At 43.8% G+C, this 26,539-nt stretch overlaps 2 long non-coding RNA genes across 2 annotated transcripts; both read left to right on the top strand.

The window, feature by feature from the left end:
* Positions 1-3,805: 3,805 nt before the first annotated feature.
* LOC148000121 (uncharacterized) lies at positions 3,806-14,634 on the top strand. The gene is made up of 2 exons (XR_015641595.1): positions 3,806-3,891; positions 14,119-14,634. It is a non-coding gene; the product is annotated as an uncharacterized LOC148000121 (long non-coding RNA).
* A 2,966-nt stretch (positions 14,635-17,600) lies between these two features.
* On the top strand, positions 17,601-25,274 carry LOC148000120 (uncharacterized). Its single transcript, XR_015641594.1, has 3 exons — positions 17,601-17,824; positions 19,102-19,453; positions 20,676-25,274. It is a non-coding gene; the product is annotated as an uncharacterized LOC148000120 (long non-coding RNA).
* Positions 25,275-26,539: the final 1,265 nt, after the last annotated feature.

The raw sequence follows: 26,539 nt of genomic DNA, 5'->3' as shown, positions 1-26,539 counted from the left end.
AAGATAAATTGTAATTAGTTTCAGGATCCTCAACATTCCAACATCTTCACAATTACTTAAGTTCTAATCATTTAATCAGCCTTGTGGAAGAATCAATATCTTTCTAGAAACTTTCACACAAAGTAGGAAAAAAAAACCCACACCCATATTAAACATGTCTGACTGCCTCGGTAGAATATTGCAGGTCCATAGCCAAATTATTTGGGGTTATACCAGCTCTCCAAATAGTTATATATTGCCCATTTCTTTGTGTGGCCGAACATTCTTGTGGTTGGTGGGTAAATCCTTTTGAAGTGTACAAACCAACCCCTAGCTTCCACCAACCCAGAGCTAAAAGTGTCATCAGATAACATCTGTGGCCTAGAGCAGAGATTTCACAACTTTGATACAACAGCTTAGTGATGTTTCCAATGGTGCATTTAAAAAGTGTTCTGATTTAAACAAACTCTTCAGGAAACACTTCCACCCTTAGAACGTGGGTGCTTTGGGGTGCACCTGTGTCCTATGGCCGTGCTCACTCACCTTTGCTCTCAAATGAATTCCCTTTCCCCATTGACACCAGAACACCCCCTTGCTCCACAGAGCACCAGGCACTTGCTCAAACATCCCATCTTTGTCCAAGTGCCTGTCAATTAGAAGGTTGATTTCTCCGTGTCCTATGTGATATGTATGGCTTCACCATGCCGCATAGCTCCCAGAGACACGGAATACAAAGTAAAGCTGTCTAAAAGCATTGCCTCCTTCTGAGCATGCCAGGGTGTGGGAGCAGAAGAGTCTCTTTAACTGTAAAAGGGAAGTCCTAGAATTTCTACGGAATTTACATTCCTGGTATGAGGAATTTGCCTGGTACTGTGGCTCAAATATCAGATTGGGCCACTCTGCCTTTCAAAACTCAGGCAAAATTTCCCTCACTCTTTATCTTGCACATGAGGGGAAACCTTCATCCCTCCAGGGACTGTTTGGGAAGTCGGGTTGAGCCGTGGTCTCTACCTCGGTGTCTGGTTTCTCTCCTGCACCCTTTCCATCCAGCTCTCAGTGATTCTGCCAGTCCGTGGCTCCCCGCCCATCTTCCTGGACTCTGTGTGCCCAAGGGCAGTGATGTGTATCGGGGCCAGGACAGGTTAAAAGGACAAAGAGCATAACAGATGTCCCAAACATTTTCAGTTGTATTTTTAGAAGACACTCAGTAACCTCCGTCTGGAATATTATCATTCCAAATTTCAGTTCCTCACAAGGAACTCACATTCTGCCTGTAGATATTTTTTCTTGTGCCTGTTCTCTATTTCTCTGATCTCCAACAGGGCAAGCAGCTCATTTTCTAGGTTACCTGCTCCAACCAAGCAGTGTATGACCCGACCTTAAACAAAGACAGCCCTTTCGCAAAGATTCTCTGGTGTCCTTTGTTTATGATACTCCGTAGGTCAGAGTTCTGCATGCTGGTGAACAGAGAGGTCCAGTTATTGTCAGCGGAGACAGGAACAGTTTGATACCTATATCAGCTGCCTGAGGCACAGGGAGGGTGGGCCAAGCCTGCTTCGAAATGGGTCAAAGGTTTGGTTCTATACTGTTTAAAACCACATACACAGACAAGGATGGGCATCCAGGCTCGGGGAGACCTGTGAAACCTGAGAGACTTATCAGCAAGCTCCCGTATGCATCTAAGGATGCTCCTAAGTGTCCATCCCTGCACCGAAGGGATGACAATCACAGCACTTGCTTTTGCCAGTGCTTGCTGTTGTCGTTACATAGAAACTACTGTTAAGTGGCTAATCACTCCTGTGTAATACAGGCTCCTTCAAACTTAGGAAGAGTGGCTTCTGTAGATGAAATAAGCTATTGGTATCCGACGACACCTGTCTAAAGAGCGCACAGTTAAGAGGCCAGCGCAAAGCAGGAGTTTTATAAAGTGAACCCGCCCCTGTATCAGATGAAGACACAAGCATCTTTGATCCTAGAGTTCATGCCCTCTCCCAGGCACATAGATACACACAACCACTATCCTGGATTTTACCAGAATAGATTTGCTCAGTCTGTGTTGGATCTTTATGCAAATTGAATCACAAAGAAAAATGTTTAATGACTGTCTTGTTTCATCCCATATTATATTTTTGAGATTTTAGAGATTTGCTTATTTTATGTGTATGACATGCATGTAAGTCTGTGTATCATGTCTGGGTCTGGTGATCACAGAGGTCAGAAGAGAGTGTAGGGTCCCCGGGAACTGGAGTTACCAATAGTTGTGAGCCACCGTGTGCTTGCTGGGGGTCAAACCTGGCTTCTCTGCAAGAGTCCGTGCTTTAAACACTGAGCTGTCTCTCCCGCCCCTATATTTTTGAGTTTTGTTAGTATGGTTACATATGTTTTATATATAAAATCTTATTGCTATATGGAATACCGTTATTTAAATGAAGCATAGTTACCTCTTTTATTTACTGTTTTACATCTAGGTGGTTCCTGAGCATTAGTTGTTAATGATATTCACACTTCTTAGCAATAGACAGTATCAGTTTTCCAAAACTGCCCTACGATTACATCCCACAGAGTAGTAACCATGTGTTCTGCTTGACCAGTAGGTTACTCCCTTTTGATGTTTTCTGTGTTTTCAACTTAGCCATTTTGCTAAATATATAATGAATGTAACTTTAGGGAAAAATGAATTTTAAGGGGAATGAAACGTGTGATCTCCCTATGAGAAATGACCCTGTAGGTATCCCAGGTCATTTTCTACCATTCAGCACGGTCTTTATTTATATAAGGGTAGGCTGGAGGTCACCAGATGTTCTTTCACCGGAGCCAGGTTTAATTCCCAGCGGTGCTTTAGAACGAACTGTCTTTAACTCTAGTTCCAGGGACCTAATACCCTATTCTGGCTTTCAAGAGCATGATTCACAGACAAATGGGGAAAACACCTACAGACATAAAATAAATAACACTTTAAAAAGAAAAGAGAGGTTTTATTCCTTGCCACGATCAGCTTTACCCCCAAGACCCTTACCATGTAGGTCCAAAGCATCAAAACCATCTTCCCTTGCCTTCAGAGAGTGTCCCATCTGGTCCTTTGAGTTCTTATGAACACGTCTGAGGCAAGCAGAGCCTTCCTGAATCTTCCTGCTTCTGAAAATGGGAGGTGAAGTAACGGTCACTGGTAAAGCGCCCTCCTAGCATGCATAAGGCTCTGTGTTCGATTCCCAGCATCTACACAGAGTCCTGTGTAAACCATACTTGCTGAGTGCTGCCAGCCAGTGTTGGGGGAGGAACACAAAGCATTGTGCCCGTCACTCACAGGAGGAAAGAGCCAACAGGGTCATTTCAAGAGCCCAGTGTTTTCAACTGCCTTTGTTTGAAGCAACAGATCTTTCAGGCCCTTTTTATCTTTCAAATTCCAGTGAGCTCTGCATTTTACGACTTGAGGTGCCCCAGATGCTCTCAGGCAAAAAAGCATTTGGGATCATTTAGCAAGAAGAAAAAAAAGGAGCTTCCGGTAAACAACCATCAGCCACTCATAGATGACAGCCCCGTAACACTACCGTAGAAGGTGAACTCTGTTGACAGAGCAAGGGAGTAAAATGGACAGACGTCTCCCAGGGTGCTGGTTCGCGCTTAAGTTATCTGTATTTTGATGCTAATTCCACTGCCCAAGGACAGCTGCTGTGTACTCAGGAATCAGGTGACTTCACCAGGAACTTCTCCCCATTGAATTTGTAAAGTACAGGTGAGGGGCAGGTACAGGATAGAAGGAGGCCTGTCATTGGAGAAGGAAGGATGGGCGGGAGGGAAGTTTGAAGGAAGAGGAGGAGACTAGAACAGAAAGAAGAGAGACAGGAGAGGAGGAGAGAAGCCGAGGCAGGACAATGGAGGCTGATGTAAAGATCTCACTCCATGTATTTACAGGTTGTTATCAATGTTCCTAAGGGCTGGATGGTACTGAGCTTTGTATGTTTAAGTGGGCAATTATATCTTACCAATTGGCTCTAAGATTATTGTGTTGTGTGTTCTTTTATGTGAGGGTTTGAGTGTAGGAAAGTGTACGGCTGCTGGAGACACTGGGCCGCCACGGAGTTGGGATGAGTTTCTGCCAAGATATCTAGCAGATATCTTGGGGCACCGCGGTGCTGGACCTAGCGAGGTAAAAGACGACAATACATTGTTCTATTTTTATATTTTTACAACAACACAGCAACAGGCAAAAAGAAATCCGGCCACGTAGTGCATGAGGTAGGCAGGAGAAGCCACCACGTGGGAGCTGGTTTCCAGAAAGGGGAAGCTGGAGGTGCGTTTTCAAGCCGTGTCGAAGACAGGTCCTGTGGGTTGAGCACCCATTCTGGGCAGATGAACTTGTTTCATGCCTGGTGTATAGCTCCTAGGTGCTTTTCATGATCATACTGTGTTCCTCAGGGCACCCCTGGAGGGAGCTGTGTAGCGCGCTTCCTGTTTCACAGGCACTTGTGAAGGTAATTCTGGGTGTGGCAGCTATGATCCTATTATGTCAGAAGGAGGGCCTCAGCTCACTAGTCCTCTCCCAATCTCAGACATGATTCCCTTTATGTAAAAAACTATCTCTTTATTATTCTCCTTTCGCAATGAAGGGTCAGGGGCTGGGAGGAACGCAATAGTAGATGGGTATCCCAAATATAAGAGGCCACGGATTTGATCCTCTGTATTGGGGGTTGGGGACAGCCAAGAAAGTGTCTTTGCCTGTTTGAGGCTCTATCTCTGGCATCCACAATCACTTAAAAGTACAAGTGCACCAAAAGAGTGACAAACGGTTGCTGAATTGGTCATCAGGAGAGCAAGTGATGCAGTCAGGGGAAAGCAAAGTTCCAACTGGGATCCATGTGCCTAGGCTCTTGGTACCAGTTTTTGGCTAGTTAAATGCCACCAGCTGGACAACGGAAATCCACTGATTGTCACTTGCTGTCTTCTGTGCAGAGGGATTGCCCTTCCAACATCCCCAGTGTCACCCAAGCTTGAACAGGCTCTGGTTACCTGTTCCATTTCAAAGTAGCCAGGGTGTGGGTTAGGAGTTCCCTGGGGAAGAAGAAAGGGGAGAGCTGAGTTCTGAGGAATGATTGGAGCCTCCAAGTAGAGGCGCCTCTCCTCGGGGATCCTTCATTCTGCTGCAGGCTGTGGGAGGCACCTCACAGGTATCACCAGGGGCTGTGGAGATGCTCAGAACACTCCTTTCTACCAGCCCTTCTCCTGGGCAGAAGGGTGGTGAGTCTCCAAGCCCGATGGATGAGAATAATAAACAGCTCAGTGGTGTTTTCCTTTGCATTTTGAGAACAGAGCCTTGACTAACTTTAGCCCTATTCTCCTGTGTATCTGTTTGAACCCTGAATCAACAGCTACTTCTTAGAACACTTCTGGTTGGGGTCTGAGTTGAGGACAGGGACCATGCTTTAGTTGGAAGGTCAGCAATGTTCCAGATGTAAGAAGAAAGGTATCTAGAGATGTGAATGCCCGGGCCTAATGAAGGCAAGGGAGTGCCTGTGACTGGTTCATAGGTGGAGTCCTAGACCACTTGGGAGAGACTTAGATAACAGGAAAAACCCACAAAGGTGCCTATTTCTGTGAAGAGGAAATCACCAAGTTGACCACCATGTAAACAGCTACATGACACATTGATTTTTAAATAGTATTAAGATCGAGAGAGAGAGAGAGAGAGAGAGAGAGAGAGAGAAGGGAAAAGGATAGTACATACCAGGAAACCAAGCCATAAATAATGAAAGTATCAGTTACTCCCTGTGAGCCCCTGTTTTTAACTGACTTCTGTTGGTGGGGGAAGGGAATAGGCCTATGTCTCAGGACTTTGAGTAAAAATTGGATATACCAAGGCATTTCTTTATCAATGACTAGGAAGAGCCAAGCTCTGGCTGAAATCCCTTGGAGCTGAACTAATTTGCTTTGTCATGTTATTCTTTGCCCCTGGGTAAGTCTGATCTCTCTCAGGTATCTGTGCATCTCCCAGAAGATGGGGCTCTCGCAGGCACAGTGACTTCCGGAATAGACTCCCTGGTGTCCCGGTCCTCCCTCTGGTCTACACATGTCCAAGTGTGGAACACACTCATCTCGTGTGAATCCCATAACCCAAAACCTTTACCTAAAATTTGAAATGTTTTGCAATATAGTTTAGGGCATGAGTGTCCCTTCTCCAGCCCAGGATCAGTCAGAGGGTACCTCATGTATGTCTTATCTCTTTCCCACTACCCATCTATGCCACGGTCCTGTGCAGACTCCACCCTTCCCTCCCCCATCAGCTCCACTTCCTTCCTTCTTTTATTTTAAATATATTTTTTAAAAAACTTATTGCCTAGTTATGTGAATTTCTGCCTATATGTATATCTGTGTACCATGTGTGTTCCCTGATGCATGTAGAGACTAGAAAAGGATATCAGATCCCCTGGAACTGGAGTTACAGATGATTGTAAGCTACTATGTGGGTACTGGGAATATTATTTTTGGCTCGAATTGTGGCTCAGTGGTATAACGTGTGCCTAGAACGTTCCTAGGTTTCATCCCCAAATCACCAAATAACCCCTGTGGTGAATTTACCACATACTAAAATGAGATACTCTCAGCATTTATTTTAAACTTATTTCTCTAAGCCAGTAGTTCTCAATCTTCCTAATACTGCAACCCTTTAATACAGTTCCTCATCTGGTGGTGGACCCTAGTGACCCCAACCATATGTTTCATTATAATTGTAATTTTTCTACTATTACAAATCATAATGTAAATATCCGGTATGCAAAACATCTGACATGTAACCCTGTGTGAAAGGGTCTTTCGATTCCCAAAGGGGTCTGGAAACACCAGTTGAAAACCAGTGCCCTAAGCTAAGCACAGTGAGGAGTGGATACAGCAGGGGAACGTGTACAATTCAGGAGGCCAAGGCAAGAAGATTCCTTGAGCCCAGAGGCCAGCCAGGGTTGCATCATGAGACCTTAAGACAAGCAAACGATGAAGTAATTTAAGCACACATTTCTGTAAGCATCTGTAAGGTCTGTCTCATATCATCTACCAATATCTGTGTGAATTAAGGTGTCTTCAAAGATTAAAAGCAGTTTCCAGTATGGAAAAAAAGAACATAGGTAAAAAAGAAATCCTGTCTGTCTAGCACACAGGCTACCCAGCTTCTCTGAGGCAGTGTCTTAAGTCTGGAAAGGCATTTTGGGGGCTTTTATATTTGTTTATGGGCTTACCATATTTACTTAGGCTAGATGTATCTCTTTCTGATGAGTCAGAATCAACAGCTTCTTCCATGGTCCTCAGGAGAAAGCCCCATGGTCCTCAGGCAAAAGCCCCAGAGTGGCAGAGAGAGCCTCAAGTTCTCACACCTCAGACAAGACACTCCCTTTTGTGCTAACAGCGCAAAGGTCACCTTTAATGCCACTGTGAACACAGTGGTTGCCTCTCTAGCTCTCAAGCAGTGTTCAGATGTAGGAACTAGGAAGCCTAGGAACACAGGGAAGAGTGATGAAGAGGGAAGAGTGATGAAGAGGGACCAGACATTGGGGATAGAGAACATAGGGATACCCATGGCAGGACCAAGTGCTGGAACTTAACTCAGTCAAAGTCATTCTCCTCTTTCCTGTCTTTAACTAATGCACTCTCCATATTTAAGACTCGTGTTAGTAATGTGAGCCCAGTTTGAATTGTGCCAAAGAAGCAAAGAGAAATTTGACTGGGCTCTTACCAGTGGTCAACATGCCAAGGAAGAGAGAGACAATCTGGCAGCCAGGAGATGGAATAGAATTGCCAGGTGGACATGAGAAAGAGATGCTGTGGGCCTGGTGGGCGAGGGTCATGAAAAGGGGAAGACAACTCATTTTCAAGAATTTTAATAGTTCAAGTTACTTACAAGTAGTCGTGGTATGCCCGTAGGCAATGGTGTTAGATCCAAAGATCAACTCTCGTGTGTGTGTGTGTGTGTGTGTGTGTGTGTGTGTGTGTGTGTGTGTGTGTGTGTGTTGAACATAGTATGTCCTTCCTAGACGATTCCAGGGGCATTGAATGGGATTGTGTTTTATAGAGCCACACAGTACTGATATGTGGGAAGTTCTCAGCACACATCAATTTTTATTATGGTCAACAGGGAGGTTTGGATCAGGTAAAGATGACAAGTCACTTTGTATTAGTCAAGGCTAGTTGAAATCTGGAAGGTCAGAAAGCAACCTCACAGCTTGACTTTGCCTTTTCAGCCCATGACAGCATGTTCGGCACACCCTGGGATTGATGGGGAGATCGTTTCTCCACTAGAGAATACAGTGAATGCCAAGAACCCTCAGTAATGTGGTTGGGAAAGGACTGTCAGCCACCCTTCAGCACTGTAGCAGAATACCCAAGATAGACATAGCAAAGGGAGAGGCTTGTTTGTCCTTAGAGGTGTTGGCCTGTGTCCACTTTGTCCCTTTACTTTGGGCCTAGGATGCACAGAGCATTATGGAGGGGGGAGTAGTGAAGGGGGTCTGCTCATTGCATGGCATTTGGGAAGCAAAGGAAGAGGAAGGTGCTAGGTTTCCCTCCAAGGATATGGCTCCAGTGACCAGCCTTCCTCTTAACAGACTTATCATGCCCCTTAAAGATTCTACCATTTTTCATCAGAGTTCAGAGTCAATCTTCTCACACACGGATTTAGAGGAAAACATCCAAGCCACCATTGTCCTGTCCACTGGCCAAGCAGCCAGAAGTGTAGAAACTTTGCTTACCAAACGTGTGGGTTTTAGGGCATTACTATGAATTTCTGTCACAGTCATAGGCAGGTATATGGCTCTTGTACTGCTCATGGAACTGCCTATGACCTATCCATTCACTCACTACAGCCTTCCTGTTCAATGGGCTCCCATTCCCCGAGCACTAAATAACAATAAAGGTTAAAAGCAGGAGTCATCCCATGTATTCTGGATGTAAAGTATCTACTAAACACTTACTACATTGTAATGAGATGATATCATCACCAATGAAGTATTTAGAAAACAAAATGTCTCAGGGGTTCTATTGCTGTGAAGAGACATCATGACCATAGCTGCTCTTATAAAGGAAAACATTTCACTGGGACTGGCTTACAGGTTCAGAAGTTTAGTCCATTTTCATCAAGGCAGGAGCATGGCAGAGTCCAGGCAGGCATGGTGCAGGAGGAGCTGAGTTCTACATCTTCATCTGAAGGCTGCTAGCAGAATAATCACTTCCAGGAAGCTTAGATAAGGTCTTAAAGCCCACACTCACAGTGACACACCTACTCCAACAGGGCCACACCTTCTAATAGTGCCACTCCCTGGGCAGAACATCTAGAAACCATCACAGAAAACTTGTATTGGTTTAGGAAACTTCAGTACTTGGATTTCCTCCAGGTTCTATGTAGCTTTCAACCACTGGTGGTTGGTGGCGGCGGGGGGCGGGGGTGTTTACTGTATCAGGCACAAATACTTTTCTGTTGAGTGGACTTTAAGTCCAATTAGACAGATGTTGATTACCTCTGCTGTCCTGTTAGAGGTATCTCGCTAAACTCGTTATTGCTATGGTTTGTAGATATTACAGCTAAATAGGACTGTGGGCTGATTCTCCTTCTTGGCAATCACACCTTCTAAAATGATGAAGGGATGCTTAGATAGATTTCCAGGTCACTGTCAGCTTGAAGTCTTGTGTCTTGGGGCAACTTCAGAAATAGGGTCTTGAAGTTCTGGGAGTGACCAAAGGCAGTGTCACAGTCTATTATTGTTTTAGATTTTCAATTCCAAGACATTGAATGGAGGTTTCCCATGAATGGCATTAGGATTTTGTTTGTTTGTTTGTTTGTTGTATTATAGTCTATGACTCTTGGGGAAAGCATTATGACTTTGTGTGGGTAACTCTATATAATGTGTACATTGAAGTATATACATGCATATGGTATACATATAATATATCTTATTTTAAAGCAAGTTTATACATTAATAGATTTTCTTATGGGTTTCCAAACAGATTTAATGTTATTTATTGCTCCTTTTTTTCTCTCCCTGTGTACAACTGTGGTGGTTTGAATAAAAATGGTCCTCATACTAGCCTCTAATTAGAGCTGAGAAGCTCAGCGGCCCCACCCAGGCCTAGATCCAGAGCTCTGAATTGGCCCACCACAAATCTATGTCATCTGAGAACGGTTGGGAGATGTAAAAGGGTCAGTCCTGCTGATCCAGAGCTGCAGGATCTCCATGACACAGGCCAAAAACAGGATAACTGGGAGAAGTCCCAGTGAGGATCCAATATTGGTGGTGTCACAGAAGCCAGAGATCTGAAACCAGACCAATGACTCATTGCAATGAACATTTGCAAATGAAAATGTGTGGATAGAGGGATGTACTGTGGGACACACTGACATTCTACAGGTTCCACAAAGAGATGTTTTCAGTGGTGTGTGTGTGTGTGTGTGTGTGTGTGTGTGTGTGTGTGTGTGCTTTATTTGGTGGGGGAGGGAGGTTATAAGAGTGAAGGGCAGATGTTATGAACTGGGAAGATGAGTGGGGCTAAGGTGCATGAAGTGAAACTCACAAAGAATCAGTAAAAATTGAGAGAGAGAGAGAGACAAAGACAGAGACAGAGAGAAAGAGAATGACGACCATAGGCTTATATATTTGAATGCTTTGTCTCCGGGGAGTAGAACTCTTTGATAGGATTAGAAGGATTAGGAACTATGGTCTTCTTGTAGTAGGTATAGACTTACTGGAGAAAGTGTGCCACTGAGGGTGGGCTTTGAGGTTCAATAACCCCATGCCAGGCCAAGCCTAGTGTCTCTTTCTACAGCCTGTGGATCAGGACGTGGCTCTCAGCTACTCAGCTACTGCTCCAGTGCAATGTTTACCCCCGTGCTCCCTGCCACGGCGATGAACTAAGTCTCTGAAAGTGTAAGCAAGACCCCCCCCCTCTTAAATGCTTCTCTTTTTTTTTTTTTTTTTTTTTTTTTTGGAGCTGAGGACTGAACCCAGGGCTTTGGTGCTTGCTAGGCAAGCGCTCTACCACTGAGCTAAATCCTCAACCCCAATGCTTCTCTTTTTAAGTTGTCTTAGTCATGGTGTCTTTCATGGCAATAAAATAATGACTAGGACAGTTACTCTTTCTCCCTCCCCTTAGTTCAAGACCCTGCTGAAATTTCCCTTTCCAATCAACTGTGTCTTTTTATCTCCCTCTCTAGAGCTCCTTCTCTTCTCCCCAAATGGTCTCTTTTAACTTTCCTGGATTTTGTGGTTCCTCCAGGTTATAGATTCACATATTCAGAGTTAGAATCTACAAATAAGAGATAACGTGTGGCATTTGTTTGTCTGGGTCTGAGTTACCTCATTGAGTATATTTTCCAATTTCATGTATTTACCTTCAAATACATGTATTTTTCCTCATACTTGAATAGAATTCCCATGCGCATGCATACCACAGTTTCGTTATTGATTCTTGAGTGAAGGACATTTTGGTCATTTAGCTGTTGTCGACAGAATGGGCATGAGCAGAACTGAGCAAGTATCAGTGGAGGAGGTTGTAACATCTCTTGGGTATCGGCCAAGGAGTGGTAGAGCTGGTCCATATGGTAGATTTAATTTGCAGTTTCTTCACTGCTAAGGGTGTTGAATACTTTTAAGGATATTTATAAGCCATTTTTTGAGAACTTTTTTTTCAGATCCATGACTCCTTTTTAAATTGGGTCATTTGTTTCCATGGTTCCTTGGTTTGAGGTTATAAGCATATTCTGGATATTAATCTTCTATCAGACATATGGCTGGCAATGATTTTCCCACACCGTGGTCTTCTACTTCCCTAAGGTGACGAGCTCTATTTATCAACTGTTGGCTTTATCTCCTGAACAAATGAAGACCTATTGAAAAAGTCCCTTCTTAAACTTATATCTTGTAGGTATTGTTTATGTTTTCATCAAGTAATTTCAGAATTTGGGTATCATGTTAATGTTTATGACCCGCTTACAGTTAATTTTTGTGCAGGATGACATAGGAGCATTCTTTTATATGTTGGTGTTAACTTGTAAGCCTTTACGAGGCATACTTCAATCCATATAATCACAGAGGTTAGGTAAGGGATAGGGGGAGGGTCTCCCAAGAAAGGGGAAATAGAATATATAATTATGAAAAGAAGGGGAAACTGGAACAGGAAGATTAAATAGGGAAGGGTAGGGGAAAGTGGTCAGGGGTAAGATATGGAGAGAAACAACTGACACTAATGGTCATTGGAAAACCTACTACCATAGAAGCCTCTTAAAATGTAAACACATATGAAACCAATCCAAATGGAGTCACCAAATAATAGGGCAAAGTACCAACTGGACATCTTTCATCACCAAGTGAAACTTCGAGTGCCAGGAATGGGTTATATCTGATTGAGTTGTTGACCAAAGGGGCCCCCAACCATGGAAAACCCCCAAACAGTCAGGCTGTCGCCAAAGCTATTAGTTGCTCTCAAAAATCTGGTGGTAAGTCCCTAGTGTCTTGTGTAAGTGAAGACAACACTAGTCATTGAGCATGGAGAAGTTGAGACGGTGCCTAACTAAAGCCTTCGCCCCCTACTGACTAGAGTCCATGGTATTGGAAGTTACTCTGCATGCTACTGGAGGAGAGGTGTAACCACCAACCCAGTGACAAGCCCCGTGGTCTTCAACAGTGAGTGCCTGCATGATATGCTGGTGCGATAGTGACACAAATATTGTGGGGGTTGCTAAACACTGTCTATTGGATTTAAGGCCCACTCCTTAAAAAGGAACCCATGCCTGTCATCGCTCTGGTGTTCAAGAACCTGAGAATAGATAGACTATAGGCATAGGAAGAAACCAGATACCATTGTTCTGCTAAAGGAATGTAGCAATAAAATGACTCCTAACTATCTATATTCTGCTACACACACACACACACACACACACACACACACACAGAGGTCCCAGCACTGATTGAGAGAAGTAGACATTATCTCCCACCCTTAATCAAGAAGCCATTGACAACCATTTGCAAAAGAAAAATTTCTCCAATGGAGTCTCACTGGGTACGTAATTGTACTTAAGCTTAGGCTCTATATCCAGCGTTAGGTACACAAACAAAACAAATTCAACCATGGTTTTGTAGGGGCTTTTTGGTTTTTGGTTTTTTTGGTTTTTGGTTTTTTGTTTGTTTGTTTGTTTGTTTTTGCCTTGTAATGTTTCGTTCTGGCATTGTTTATACTGGTAATTAGCTTGTATATTTTGGTTTATGATTTTGTGCGTTTTGGTGTGTGTGTGTGTGTGTGTGTGTGTGTGTTTGTGTGCATTTCTTGTGCTTTTTTAAATTTTTGTTTTATTTGCCTATTAAAGAGAGGGGGTTGGATGGGAGGGAAGTGGGGAGAATCTGGGAGAAAACGGGTGAGGGAGCCATGATCATAACGTACTGTTAACATTTTAAATTGAGAAAAGAAAGATATAGATTTAATCTCATTCTTCTAAATGTAACACTTAAAACTAAGGGTCACGAGACTATTTGTTGCAGATGTGGACTGTTCTCCAGTGTGTATTTTTGGCTTCTCTGTCAAATATGAGGTGGTTGTAATTACAAGCATTCACATTTGGGTCTTTTTAGTTTGTTCCATCGGTTTGCACATCGTTTTGTGCTGGTACCACGTTATTTTTACTATTATTGCTCTATGACGTAGCATGTAGCAAATGCGTGTGTATTTAAAACTAACAAGGAACTGCTGAAATACCGCTTAAAGGTCTTCAGATCTTAGGACCTGTGGAAATGTTTTCTGCTAGAGCAGTGGTTCTCAATCTGTGAGTCAAGACCTATTTGGGGCTAGCATATCAGATAACGATTCACGGCAGTACCAAAATGACAGTTACAGAGTAGCAACAAAATGGCTCTATGGTTGGAGGTCGCCACAACATGAGGAATTGTATTAAAGGGTCACCGTACTAGGAAGGTTGAGAACCACTGATCTAGAGAAAGAAACAATAAGTATTAAACAAGTACTTCATGCCAGCTAACTATGCCCCTGTTTCCTGAGTAGCATTCGAGAGAACCTGTGTTCTAGGATGAACCTGTATTCTCTCTGCTTGTCTCTTTTCTGAGCTCAGCACTCAATATTCATGAAGTTTGACATTATCTTCCTCCTTCTGTGTTGCAGGCAACCTCAACACAAGGATGATGCCTGCTAGACAACTAGACAACTGCTCTTCATCCTGCCCTATTACATCTAGTTGATGTCATTTTTCCCCATTGCCATGGCTGGGACATTCAAGTATGCTGTATTTCCCTGTGGGACAGTGAAAGGCACTCTGGTTCCCGGTTGAGGAGGCTTAAACCCCAGAGACCTTAAAGGGAGGGTAGGCATTTCACCTGACTCCTGGGAAACCAGGCCAGTCACTAGCCTGCAGCCCTCCAAAGATTTGTGACCATCAGTCTCGTAAGGGCAACACCCCAAGCCCCTTCACAGGTAGAGGACATGACCACAGGTCACATAGTATCAAGACAGATCTCCATTATAATGAGGTACCTAAAAGCCTGGAGACTTAGCCAATGAACTTTCCTTCCCAGACACTCCTCCCTGCAAAAAATATTTAATCTCAGACCCACTCTGAGAAGTGGAGTACAGTTTTACTCATCCACTTTTCGTCATGACAATAAATGCCTTAAAATCACAGACTGTCTCTTTGCATCGTGATCCACCGTGGGGAGTCACAGAGAAGAAGGCCTCCCAGCACTTCCAGCAGCAACCTCCACTGTCCAGTCAAGGACTATTCCCCAGGGCACCAGCCGAAGCTCCTCCTCTTCCCACCTCGGCCCCTCCAGCCCCTCCGGCCCCACTCCATTCTCAACTCTTCCGCGGCATCCCAGCAGTGCCTGGATGCCCAAGAGTCTGAGACCCAGAAAGCCCCAGCCTCCTTGCAGGCGCGGGGACCCCAGCCAGCTCCAACTGTGTCCTGTCCTCAGATCCCCGGAGCAGTGTCCCGAGGCTTCCCACAGCCGGACACCGGCATGGTGGTGAGCTTCTGGTGTCCTGTCTCCCTGAGCTGCCCGAACCCTGAAACAGAAAGGACGTGTGACCTCACTCACCTACATTTCCCCACCAACTTCTGTCCTCATCGTGAACCAATGAAGTCCTTGTCTGGAGAATCATTCAAAGCAGCTTGCCCACTCTTCCCACTCTCTTGGTTTTAGCCTTGTTGTAGAGCTCATTACTCTGTAGTCATTATTCACCTGTCTCCACCCCTAGTTCAGCACCATCCTGTGTTGACACATCCTGTCAGATCATCCGGTCTCCATCTCCACCTCTACATAACACCCCTAGAGCTCCAACCTCATCCTGCCCAGGAATGTGCCCTGACATGGACTTGCAGTGTTGCACTTTTCTACCCAACACCATTCCCAACCAGGTGTCCCTTTCCACATGAGCTGTGCCTCTTCCCAATCCTCTGGGAATCCCCAACACTTAGCTCCCTCAATGAGTTTCTCTTCCTTAATTTTTTTACTCCAGGACATCATGTCAGTGGCAGGTTTTCACCAGGACCTTTGTGGGTTTTTTCTTTCAACAGATCTGAACCAATGTGAAGTGCAGGCGTAGGGCGGGACACTAGCAGCTCTCAGATGAGGAGAGAATGGTGGTCTGAACTAATGGAAATTGGGTTGACAAGGAAGCCAAACAGACATGTGTTTGGATTTCATATCTGCCTATTGCTATCTCTATGTGCATGGTCAAATTATTTGATTTTTGTAATTTTAATTCCTTATTTGATAAAAATAGATAAAGATAGGAGAGATGGGTCAATGGTTAAGAGCACAGACTGTCTTCCAGAGGACCTGGGTTCAATCCCAGTCACCCATATGGTAGCTCACAACTGTCTGTAACTCCAGTTCCAGGCCTCTAATACCCTCACATAGATGTGCTTGCAGTCAAAAAGAAAAAAATGAACATAAAATTAAACCTGAAAAAATAGACATCTCCTTTGAAAGGCTGTTACAAGCATTAGAATTTACAAGCCTGAAATCATTCATTGCTGTGTCCTTTAATAGTGTTCCTCACCTCTCGATGTATCACGCATACTTGCTGCGATAATCTTACCACTCTTTGCCCCTTAAAGAACTTGAAGACACTTTCCATGTGTCTTAAGGCTATCTTCACACACAGCAAAGTTGTAAGGTCTATGACCAGGGAATATTCCTACTGGATCTTTCTTGAAGAATCTAGCATCATGTCCATCAGAGAAAAACTTCTCATCGAATAGTTGGTTAAGTTAATGAAAACAATAGAAATCTCTGGAAAGCACTCAACGAAAAAGGCATTTCCTTTTAGGCCTTACCCTGGAAGTCCCCAGAAGCTAGGGTGACAACAGAACAGGACCCTGATGGATACTGCTTCATAGATAATCAAGAATTTTCAAAATCTGCTAACTTCATAGTGGGCCTGCAGCAGGTAGAGGATGAAGGCTTGTGTGTTACATATACTCTGATGTCCTCAAAGAGCAGAGCCTGCAGGCTCAAGTTTAAGTCAGGTTCTGACCTCCAGTCGATCCCTAAGCCCAGATCAGTCATGCCTGAGGCCAAATAAGAACAACATTACTAACTCTGTGAAGTGCTAGAATAGCTTCATGATTTCATATTTATCATGAAGAGAGGGAAGGAGTGGGTTTTCTAATTCCATAGAAAACCCCTCCATGTTGTGCCGTCTTTTGGTTATAGGAAACCCCCACCCCCACCCCTCAAGTCCCTGCCCTCCTGTGGGCTGTTGATGAGGATGCAAATTCCTAGAAGCAACGCTCTAAAACTCATATGTTAAAGCCACCTGCATTCAAATCCCTGGGGGCTAGAGGGAGACCACGGTGGGGCAGTGGCTTCTATCTATACAGCCTAACAGCCAGAGGGAGCCAGTGGGTCTCACCAGTGGCCATATCGTCATTAAAGTGTAGGGAGGGAGGGAGGAAGTCTCAAATCCAGGGCTCTCAGACAACAAAACTCACTGTCTCCTTGGGGACATGTTAACTCACGGGGAATTTTCTTGTGAAGCTCGTGGTTTAATTCTAACCTTTGGAGGAGAGTGGATCAATAGATTAAAGAAAGGCCCATCTTGTGCTCAGACTGACCAAAATTAAACCAAAGAGTCCAAGTCTCCTGACCAACTTCCTCTTGTCATTCCTCTCTGTAGATAGCACCCCATCTCCTGCCATTTTTAACCCCCCAGAAAAGAATAACAGAGAAAAGAAAGGACTAAAGGTGCCCTCACCCCCAGCCCTCTGGGGCCATGCTTGGGATAAAGAGGAGAAATGGACTGTGAAGGGTTTTACTTTGCAAGTGAAACTCGAATGACTTTGCAGAAGTCATAACGATGACTAAGGGAACTGCAAGGAGGCACTAAACACATGGGGAGTGTGCACGCTGCTTTGGAGCAGGGAATCTACTCTTACAAGAAAAGGCCCTGGAGGCACTGGCATACACGGTAACTTGAACATTAGGGATCCAGCCATTCTGAGAGTCTGTAAAGGTTCAGAGACAACACTAGGGAGCACCTGCCACGCAAGCATAATGTCCTCAGCACTCACATAAAACCAGTCATGTGGGCACACATCGTAAACCCAGGATTGTAGAACAGAGACAGGCAGATCCCTGGAGCTCACTGACCAGACGCTTAGACCATCAATGACATCTTGGTTCAATGTGAGACCCTGTCTCAGAAAGTAAGAAGGAACCAGCCAAGGAAGACACCCAGTGTAGACGTCTGGTATCCATGCATGTGCACCCGTCATGTCTACACACGAACATGCATATACAGCACACACAGGAAGAGAAACAGAAGTGTCCAGGGTAGATGGCATGTCTTCTCCTCAACCAAGAGACCTGTAAGTCCGTACAGGTGTATTGACTTCGGAGGGAGATTTGTGGAACATTAATTTTTGTTTAGGCACTCAAGTTTCTTACGGCAGCACTGTTATGGGTTTACCCTGAAAGAAAAGACCAGAATGGAAGAAATGGGGACCTCTGCAAGATTAGTAGGGTGTCACAAACTAGATTATTAGAATTGGATGCATAAAGAGAGGGCTCAGTGCTTAGAAAGGCTTGTTGCTTTTACAGAGGACCTGGGTTGGGCTCTCGGCTGCTACAGAGCAGCTAAGAACATCCTGTAAACTCTCACTTCAGGGGATCTGACCCCTTCTTTTGGCTTCTGACAGCACTGAATACATATGATGTGCATGCACGCACACACACACACACACACACACACACACACACGCATGGGCGCACACACACAGGCAAAACATGCATATGCATAAAACAAAAACAAATAACTCTAAACCATGTCATCTTGAAGCTCATCTCTCCTTACTGCTCAAGAAAAGCGACCGATGGCCAGAAGTATGGAGGGATATGTGAAATAACCTCTCTAGTGTTTATATTTCAAAGTTATCTCCTCACATGTAAACATAAATACATGTTAATTTAAAAGCTTCCATGCACTTCTGATGAATCTGAGGCAAGAAACAGATCAATGTATGCACTTGGGATTCGAGCCTTTTTTAGGTAATTTGTGAATAAGGAAAGAAAGTAATTTGACTTAGAGATGTCTCCTGGGGTCATGTCCTACAACTACGGTAGGAAACACAGGACTTCAGTTTTAAAATTACTCATTTGAAAGTACACTGTGGTTTTAAACAATTATAAAATTTCCCCCAAGCCCCTCTGGAATCCAAAACCCCCTTGGAATGAAGGAAATTTAAACTAGCAACCTATTTGTGTGAACAAACCATATTGTATTTTAAACGTTTAGAAAACTTGATTGGGAATGAACTTAAAATATCAAGCTTGCAAGCTGATATTTAAGAAAACTGCAAGTATTATTTATGCTTTTTAGGCTTTTTTCCTTTTTTAGATAAAAGTGTCTTTCTAATAACAGCAAAAGAATGGTAGGGGCATATCTGTTCTGTTTACCTGACAAATTAGCTTGGTCACTTTTGAACAACTGCCGTATTTGTGCTTCCTGTTCTCTGTCTCTCTGTCTGTCTCTGTCTCTCTGTCTGTCTCTGTCTCTCTGTTTCTGTCTTACAACCTTGAAAGTGAGTTGTGTACCCCCAGTCGTACAATCCACACTACAGGCTGGTATTGTTCTTCTTAATCACAGAACGTACTCCTGTATAACCACAATATCGCCAGCACATCCAAGGCATTTCATATATATTTAAGACATCATTAAATTCAGGGAAGAATGTGCTGGAAGAGAGCTGCACCTTCACAGCCTGTTTCCAGTTAGCTTCTGGGACGTTCAGCCTTCTGTGCCTTCCATATGGTTGACTTGAGTCCTTGCACCCTGGGTTCCGTTTCCACGTAAGCCTATTCCCCCAGGACCCCATTGCTTCACTTCACTACAGGATTTGAACCTCCCACCACTTAAGCTCATGGACTCTGAAGAAACAAATTCAAACCAGACTTTGTGTGCCATCTTATTCTTCATGCTCCTGGAACAACATGATGAGGTACTAATAGAAGACTGGCTTTGAATATATCTGGTTACTGTCAGGGATGGAAGATAATTATTGTTGGTTTCAAAAGCATATGGCCTTCTGTCGGGAGGTCCAAAGCGAGAGCTGTGCTGATGGTTTCCCTGTAGTGCTGCATCTGTTACTGCTCCACCTTTCCCAGGGCCACGTGTAACTTCTAGGGTTCTAGTCAGGCCCCGAGTTTCCAGTAAATGCCCCACGAGCACCGCTCAGATCATTGTGTGAAACCAAAGCTGACCAGGAAGAACAGGCAGACTGATACCCAGGGAAGAAAGAGGATAAATAACCCTGAGGGGCTGCATCTTAAAACGGTCAAAGCATGCCTCAGTGTCACTCAATAGGAGAAAGAGTACTGGGTGTTTGTTTTTGTTTGTTTGTTTGTTTGTTTGTTTGTTTGGTTGGTTGTTTTCTTGTGTGTGTGTGTGTGTGTGTGTGTGTGTGTGTGTGTGTGTGTGTGTGTTGTGTATTTATTTGTTTGGTTTGGTTTCGCTTAGTTTTCTGAGATGGGGGTCTATCCTGGTACCCCTGGTTGACCTGGAACCCACTACACGTAAACCGGGTCTACAACAAGCGATTTAGTAAGTGCTTCCCATATGATGGGATTGTAGGTGTGTGCCACCATGCCTGCTCAGAGAACCGACTTTTATTTTTATTTAACAAAATTGTCAAAGGCGTCGTAGGGAACTAACTTGTCTCTACTTTAGTGACTATTCCTGAAACACTCCTGTCTTCAGTTTCCCTGAGAAGAGAGTCATGTGTTGTTCATGTGACTATGATTTCAGGGCTAACCACTTCATATTGGATAAGCAATTGTGGATTCAGTAGCCATTGAAGTAAGCAAAGAAAAAAAATTTAGTTTGAGAGGGAGGGAGAAGGGGAGGAAGTGGGTCCTACCCTGCTTTTAGGATCGGGATGTTCAATGGTGGCTGAGTAGCATTGGAGAAAACCACAAGACCAATAGGTAGCTGGGACAGTATTTGCTGAATCAACTCACTCGGTTTTAAGTGTGTAAATGTAAACAGTGGTATGGAGGACAGAATATGCTTTCTGATGAAACGAGAACATATTTTCTACCCCCGCCCCCTGAAACTTAAAACTGTGAAGTCTTTGTAAATCAATCTGATGGACTCCCATAAGCATGAAGATTTCACCTCAGCTCTTTAGCAATTGTTTATCTATGCCTCCACTTTTTCCACAGAGAAAACAAGCTCAAGAGAGACAACAGGCATTGCAGAGGGGGAAGCCATCACTGTCAAGGGCATTTTATGATGGCTAAAAAGGAAACAGCCCATTTGTAAGTTGAAAAACTGAAGACTTTTGTTACTATGCTTGTATTTGTTTATTATAAAACAAATAAAAACATCACAGACCAAATTTAACCGGATCTAAAATCCACACAACTCGACAAACTTCTTCTATGCAGTTAAGGCAGGCATGCAGGACAGAAGCTGTGGCTTTTAGGATGGAATGACTCTGTTAAACATGCAAACCTCGACAGTTTTATCTAATCTCCTTAAGAAGTGCTCACAGACCGCAGGCAGACTGTGTTTGTGAGAGTCTCTCAGTGCTTATGAACAGTCAATATCCTTTCTGCTCTGGATGGAAAATTTCATAATGATATATCCAACTGGAAATTGTCTCCCTTTCTGTATTTGTCTCAAACCTCACATTTGAATTTCCATGCCCTGTGTGGTCCTGGGAATAAAAGTTCTGAGAACGCCTCAGACGGGGAGTCCCCTTTCCTCCATCCTGCCACAAAAGCGAGTCAGTCTTCTCCCTCATAGTCTTTGCTCTGACAGGTAGCCTTTTGTTTTATGAACTTTCTCTTAAAAGGTGGAGGTACAGTTTACTTTTGATGAAAAGTTTCCGAAGAGCGTTTCAGGAGAAAGTGCACTGGAATCAAGAGACACTTGTTTTTAATAAACTTACTGTTGTCATAATGAGGGAGTTGTCTTTGCATTGATGATGGTAACATTTCTCTGAGGTTTCAGGAAAATGACACCAATGCCTTCTTACCCCTCCATCTACTGCCTTTTTACATCAGAACAAGCTACCCAGACCACAGGACAAATCCACAGAGTGGCTCATCTCATCTATTTGATCACTGAAGTCCTCCTCTGTGGAGGTCACTTTTTAAGGAGCATTTGCAAGGGGCCATGAATGTCTAAACAACTTTTGCCAATTTGGAGAAATCTTTCCATATGTTTGTTCCCTGGGTGTCTTTCTCACCAATTTTCTAATCTTGCTGCTTCTGAGTCCCCAACTATCCAGCCAAATGAATTACGGCCTATGGATTAATAGGTAATGACACATATTGGTCAATTTGTCTTTCAAGAAAAATACATGACTATACTCACTTCACAGTATAGCCCAACCTACTTCAGAGTTGTCCCCCAAAAGAGCCATAATGTCCCAGCTGCTGTCTCCCTCTGGGTTGTGCCTGAGTAGTGTGTGGAACCATCTAAAGCCAGTCTCTGTCTCCCCACTCACCTGCTTACAGGGCACACACACTTCATCTTTCAATTACTTTTCAGATGTCAACTCAACACAGCCCGGAATTGTAAGAGAACCAAACTTAAAGAATTGCCTTGATCAGATTATGGTTGCTAATTGAGAGAAGGGAAAAAACCCACTGTGGTTGGAGGTACCCCTGGGCAGGTGATCCTGAGTTGTCTGAGAAAGCTGTCTGAACATGGGCAGGAGAGACAAACTAGGAAGCAGCCGTACCCATGTTTTCTGCTTCCAAGTCCCTGCCTTGGATTCCTGCCCTGACTTCTCTCCACGATGACTTTTAGCTGGAAGTGCAATGAAAGAAACCCTTTCATCTCCAACTTGCTTCTTGATCATGGTGTTTGGTTACAGCAACAGATAGAAAGAAAGAACACTCCATGTGGCCACAAGTGAATACTTGGGTACAGAAAGCATTATGGGAGGAGTAGAGACCATCGACATTTGGATCACTTCTTCATATAGCTTACTTGTGCCTGTAGGATCTACTCATGCTTGATCGTGTATGTACCACTTTCATTTGATGATAGATTTTTTTTCTAGACATGTCCAAATTTATACCATGGCAGGTCAATTAACACCCAACTCATGATGGGTCAGTTCATGTTGTATTGTGGCTTACAGAAGAATCACTAACTGAAAACAAAAAGTCTCAGCCACTTTAACATTCCTGCCTCCTTCAGAAATGTCTAAACTGATGGGAGTGAACGTGCTTTCTAGGCACAGCTGCTAACAAAACTCTTCCTATGAAGGTGAAAGAACAGAGATATCTCCAGACTAAAGCCAAGGTAGCCATATAATAGGCTGTTGTAGTCTAAGTCAACAGCTCTGATCCCACCAACCAGCAGATCTTGATATCCTCCCCCAGCATGTATGGGAACCAGCAGGCAAGATCTATCAGATGTGGACCCTGAGCCACTTACCCTTCTCATTGGTGTAGTGGTGTTCATGACTTGTCCTTGGATATGCTGCTGAAAGAGCAAGTCCAATTACACTGAATACTTGCACTGGAATAACCTGGAAAAGAAAAGATATTATAGAGCAGGTGGCTACTTGAGAAGTGCACGGTCTTCTTGTCATAGAATCACAAATGTAAGAGCCACTGTGCTAGAGCACTCACAGTCATGATGATACACATAACTCTACCTTAGCCAATGAGTCACGAGACAAGGACTTCCATCATTCCTAAGCAAATTCAGTCTCTTCTCAGTATTGAGTGGATATGACAACTGGGAGATATGCTGTCTAGAAGATACTAGAGTGTGAAGCATGAGACCATAACTCTGTGTACTATGTGTGGTCCTTGCAAAACCTCTGGGCCTGTGAGAAGTCATAATTATACTTCACTACTCACACCAGTTTGACAGTTGGTTGTGAGTCATGAGAAACTTTTTTAGAAATTCCTAGAGGAAGAATGTAAAAGCCAAGTTCCTAGTTCAGGCACACACTTTCCCTTAAACAGACAAATTCACCTATCCTCTGCTTGCAAAGCAGGACAACATTTTCACCACAGTTCATGTTCTAGAGGTTTCTAACGCCTTCCTGCTGCTAAGACTGGATGCTGAGAAGAACAGCACTCCCTGTCCATACAGCTCCCCAGTTGACCCTCTGTGGTACGACCTGACTATATTTCAGGTTCTGAATTAGACTCTGTGGGTAACCTGTGCTCACAAGTCTTCAGGACAACTCTAAGGTAGACAAAATTATCATTCCATGCACAGAAGAGGAAGGTGAGGTTTGGAGAGGATGTATTTGAGATAAAGCAAGAGTTGGTGTAGTTTTAAGTACAGCACAACAACTGGGCATCTGCTCTGTGCTGTCAAGGTGCCCAGCAAGTGTGAACACCTTAGAAGTGCATGTGAAGCCACGTGACGCACAGAGGAGAAAGGCACTTCCAGAAAAATCTCCCCACATTTAGTGTGTAAAAGCAATTGGTGCTTGGCAAATTACAAAGGTCTTTATCTCTCTACGGGGCAAACATTGCTCCAGTTCAAGCAAAGAGGCAAATAAATATGATGAGGATGTAGACATCAGACTGAAGCCACTGGGATCTGATTCTCTGGACTCTGAGCAGAAAAGGGCTTTGGGTCACTTTTCACTTGCTCTACTCAAAAGGGATACCTTGGTCAGCCTGACTCCAGGTTGCTTCCTTAATGGCACAGGCTGTTGGGATGCCCTCTCTCGTGGTTTAGCAAGACCTGCCTTGTGAGAAGTGCCGTTGGCTGATGGCCTTGTTATCTGTGACTCAGGCTTGAAATTGTTGAATCTATGAAGTGTCAGCATCTCAACAGCGGAGTTATTTCCAGAAATCACTCAGACCCTTCATTGTCGTTGTCTTGCATGTGAACATCTTGACAGCGCCTTCGCGAAAATAGGCTCAGGGAAGGAGGGTTGAGTCATATTGGAAGCCTGATTTAGACCTCGCTGTCAGGGTCAGCAGACTGCTGCCTTCCTCATGTACCCAGGAGGTGGCGGAGTGGCCACTGTTACTCAGGACTTGTTACCAGCTGCATTCTTACCCCGTGTCTCAGAGGTTGAAAACAAATTGGTTTTCTGAAAAATGTATCATGGAAACTCCCCTGGCACCGATTCTGCTGACCACCTGGCGGAACTCGATAAGAGGGGCTAAGGGCATGAGTGAGTGGCACTGATTTCCAGGTTTCGAAAGAGTGGCATCACAAATATCAAATACACACCTGGGTAATAAGAATACTGACCCCCCCAACTGTGAAAGTCCTCAGAGTACGTGGTGTTTCTCACAACTCTTCGCAAACATTTTTTTTCAACTACGTGTTCGATTGTTTAAAATATCATGTGAATGCTTGTTTTGTGCCAAGTACTGTACCATGCTTATAGTCACTCTTAATGCCAGCTTAAACATCAATGTCACTGGACAGCATTACCAGCTCCACTGTAGAGATGGGGAAACGAAGAGGAAGAAGAAATAAGAAGACCCAGGCTGAAGCTGAGTGCGCTTTAATCCAGGAATCCCTGAAATAGTATACTTTAGTCTTTAGATTTTTCCTAGTGTATGTTAATTATACACAATAATGTTGTTTATCATGGAGTTTTCATACATGTTTATTCTTATGTTACCCATTCTAGTACTTTATCTGCAGTTTTGCTTTTAAAAAGTTTCAGTTGCTGTGGCCTATGAATATTAAGTAGAAAATCCTAGAAATAAACAATTGACTTAAATAAGGTTTGCTATATGGCACACTATTATTTTCCTATTTCTCTGCTCTTATTATTCCATTCTTGTGTCTAATTTTAAATTAAAAATTTTAACTGGATATATAGGGTCCTGTGCCATCTGTGAGTTCAGGCATCCACCAGGGGTCTTGGGACGCACTTCCACAGATAAGGAAGGACCCTGTACACCTATCAGGCCCACTTGATCTTGGCCAATCCCTTCCTTGGCTGCATCACCTTTTTCTTTTCTTTTTCTTTTCTTTTCTTTTTTTTCTTTTCTTCTTCTTCTTCTTCTTCTTCTTCTTCTTCTTCTTCTTCTTCTTCTTCTTCTTCTTCTTCTTCTTCTTCTTCTTCTTCTTCTTCTTCTTCTTCTTCTTTTTTTTTGCTTAGGCAAAAACCAAAAAGATAAAAACCAAAATCATCAAACCTAATCCCCCATCCATGCTTCAGGTACTGGCCACAAATGTCTGCACAAACTCCTTTAACTCTGAGGACAGCTTCTGTTCTCTCAGGCCAGAGCAACAGCACCTAGCCTGGAGAGAGCACCCATTCTATCTACCTTTCGGGGATCCAGAGCACCTGCTGATGAAAAGGAGCCAGCCATTTCTGTGTTTCCTGGATCTCTCCTCATCCTCCAAGACCTACTGTGATGATGTTGAGTGCCCTGTCCATGCACTGCCCACCCAGGAAACACAGGTCCCATAGGAGAGTAGTAATTTTGGGGAAAGCGAGGAGGCAGAGAAAGCACAGAGGTGAGGGAAAAGCTTACCAGGTATCACAGCCTCTGTAGTTCACTGCAAGGAGACATAAACAGGTCACAACTTCCTCTGTGGGAATTTCAGGATGAGACAACTCAGTTTTGTGGTACTCAGAGCCTCGTACTGCTGACACACAGAGATAGAGCCTCAGACAAGCTCCTGACGGGATGGATGCTTGACTCACTGTGGCATGACTCTCAAAGAGAAAAGCATCTCCAAGAAAATCATTATCAAGATGAAATTCCTTCCCCTCAAGGTTGTTTGGCTCTTTTTTGTTCTTGTTGTTCATTAGGTAATATTTGTTATTTACTTTAAAACCATGAATTTGGACCATGGGAGGAATGTTTACACCTTGGCTGTGATCATACGCATTAGGATGAGGCTTTGACAGTGAGCTACCACCTAGGGCTACACACAGGGTGGTACTGATTTTCCAATCCTTTTTCTCGGATTTCTTCACGTTCATCATTTGTGTCCCTTGTAACCAAATATTAAGTTGTTTGTTTGTTTGTTTGTTTATAGCAGCAGTCAATCTATAAACTTGGGATGCAGGTATTCTTATCCCAGTCACAGGGTTTGAGATTCTACAACCCAGGTCCCTTGA

The sequence above is a fragment of the Rattus norvegicus genome, chromosome 17 (assembly GCF_021556685.1).
Source record: "Rattus norvegicus strain SHRSP/BbbUtx chromosome 17, alternate assembly SHRSP_T2T, whole genome shotgun sequence".
NCBI classification, from domain to species: Eukaryota; Metazoa; Chordata; class Mammalia; order Rodentia; family Muridae; genus Rattus; species Rattus norvegicus.
Note: the sequence above shows the minus strand (reverse complement) of the source record. Positions and strands in the feature narration are given on the sequence as shown.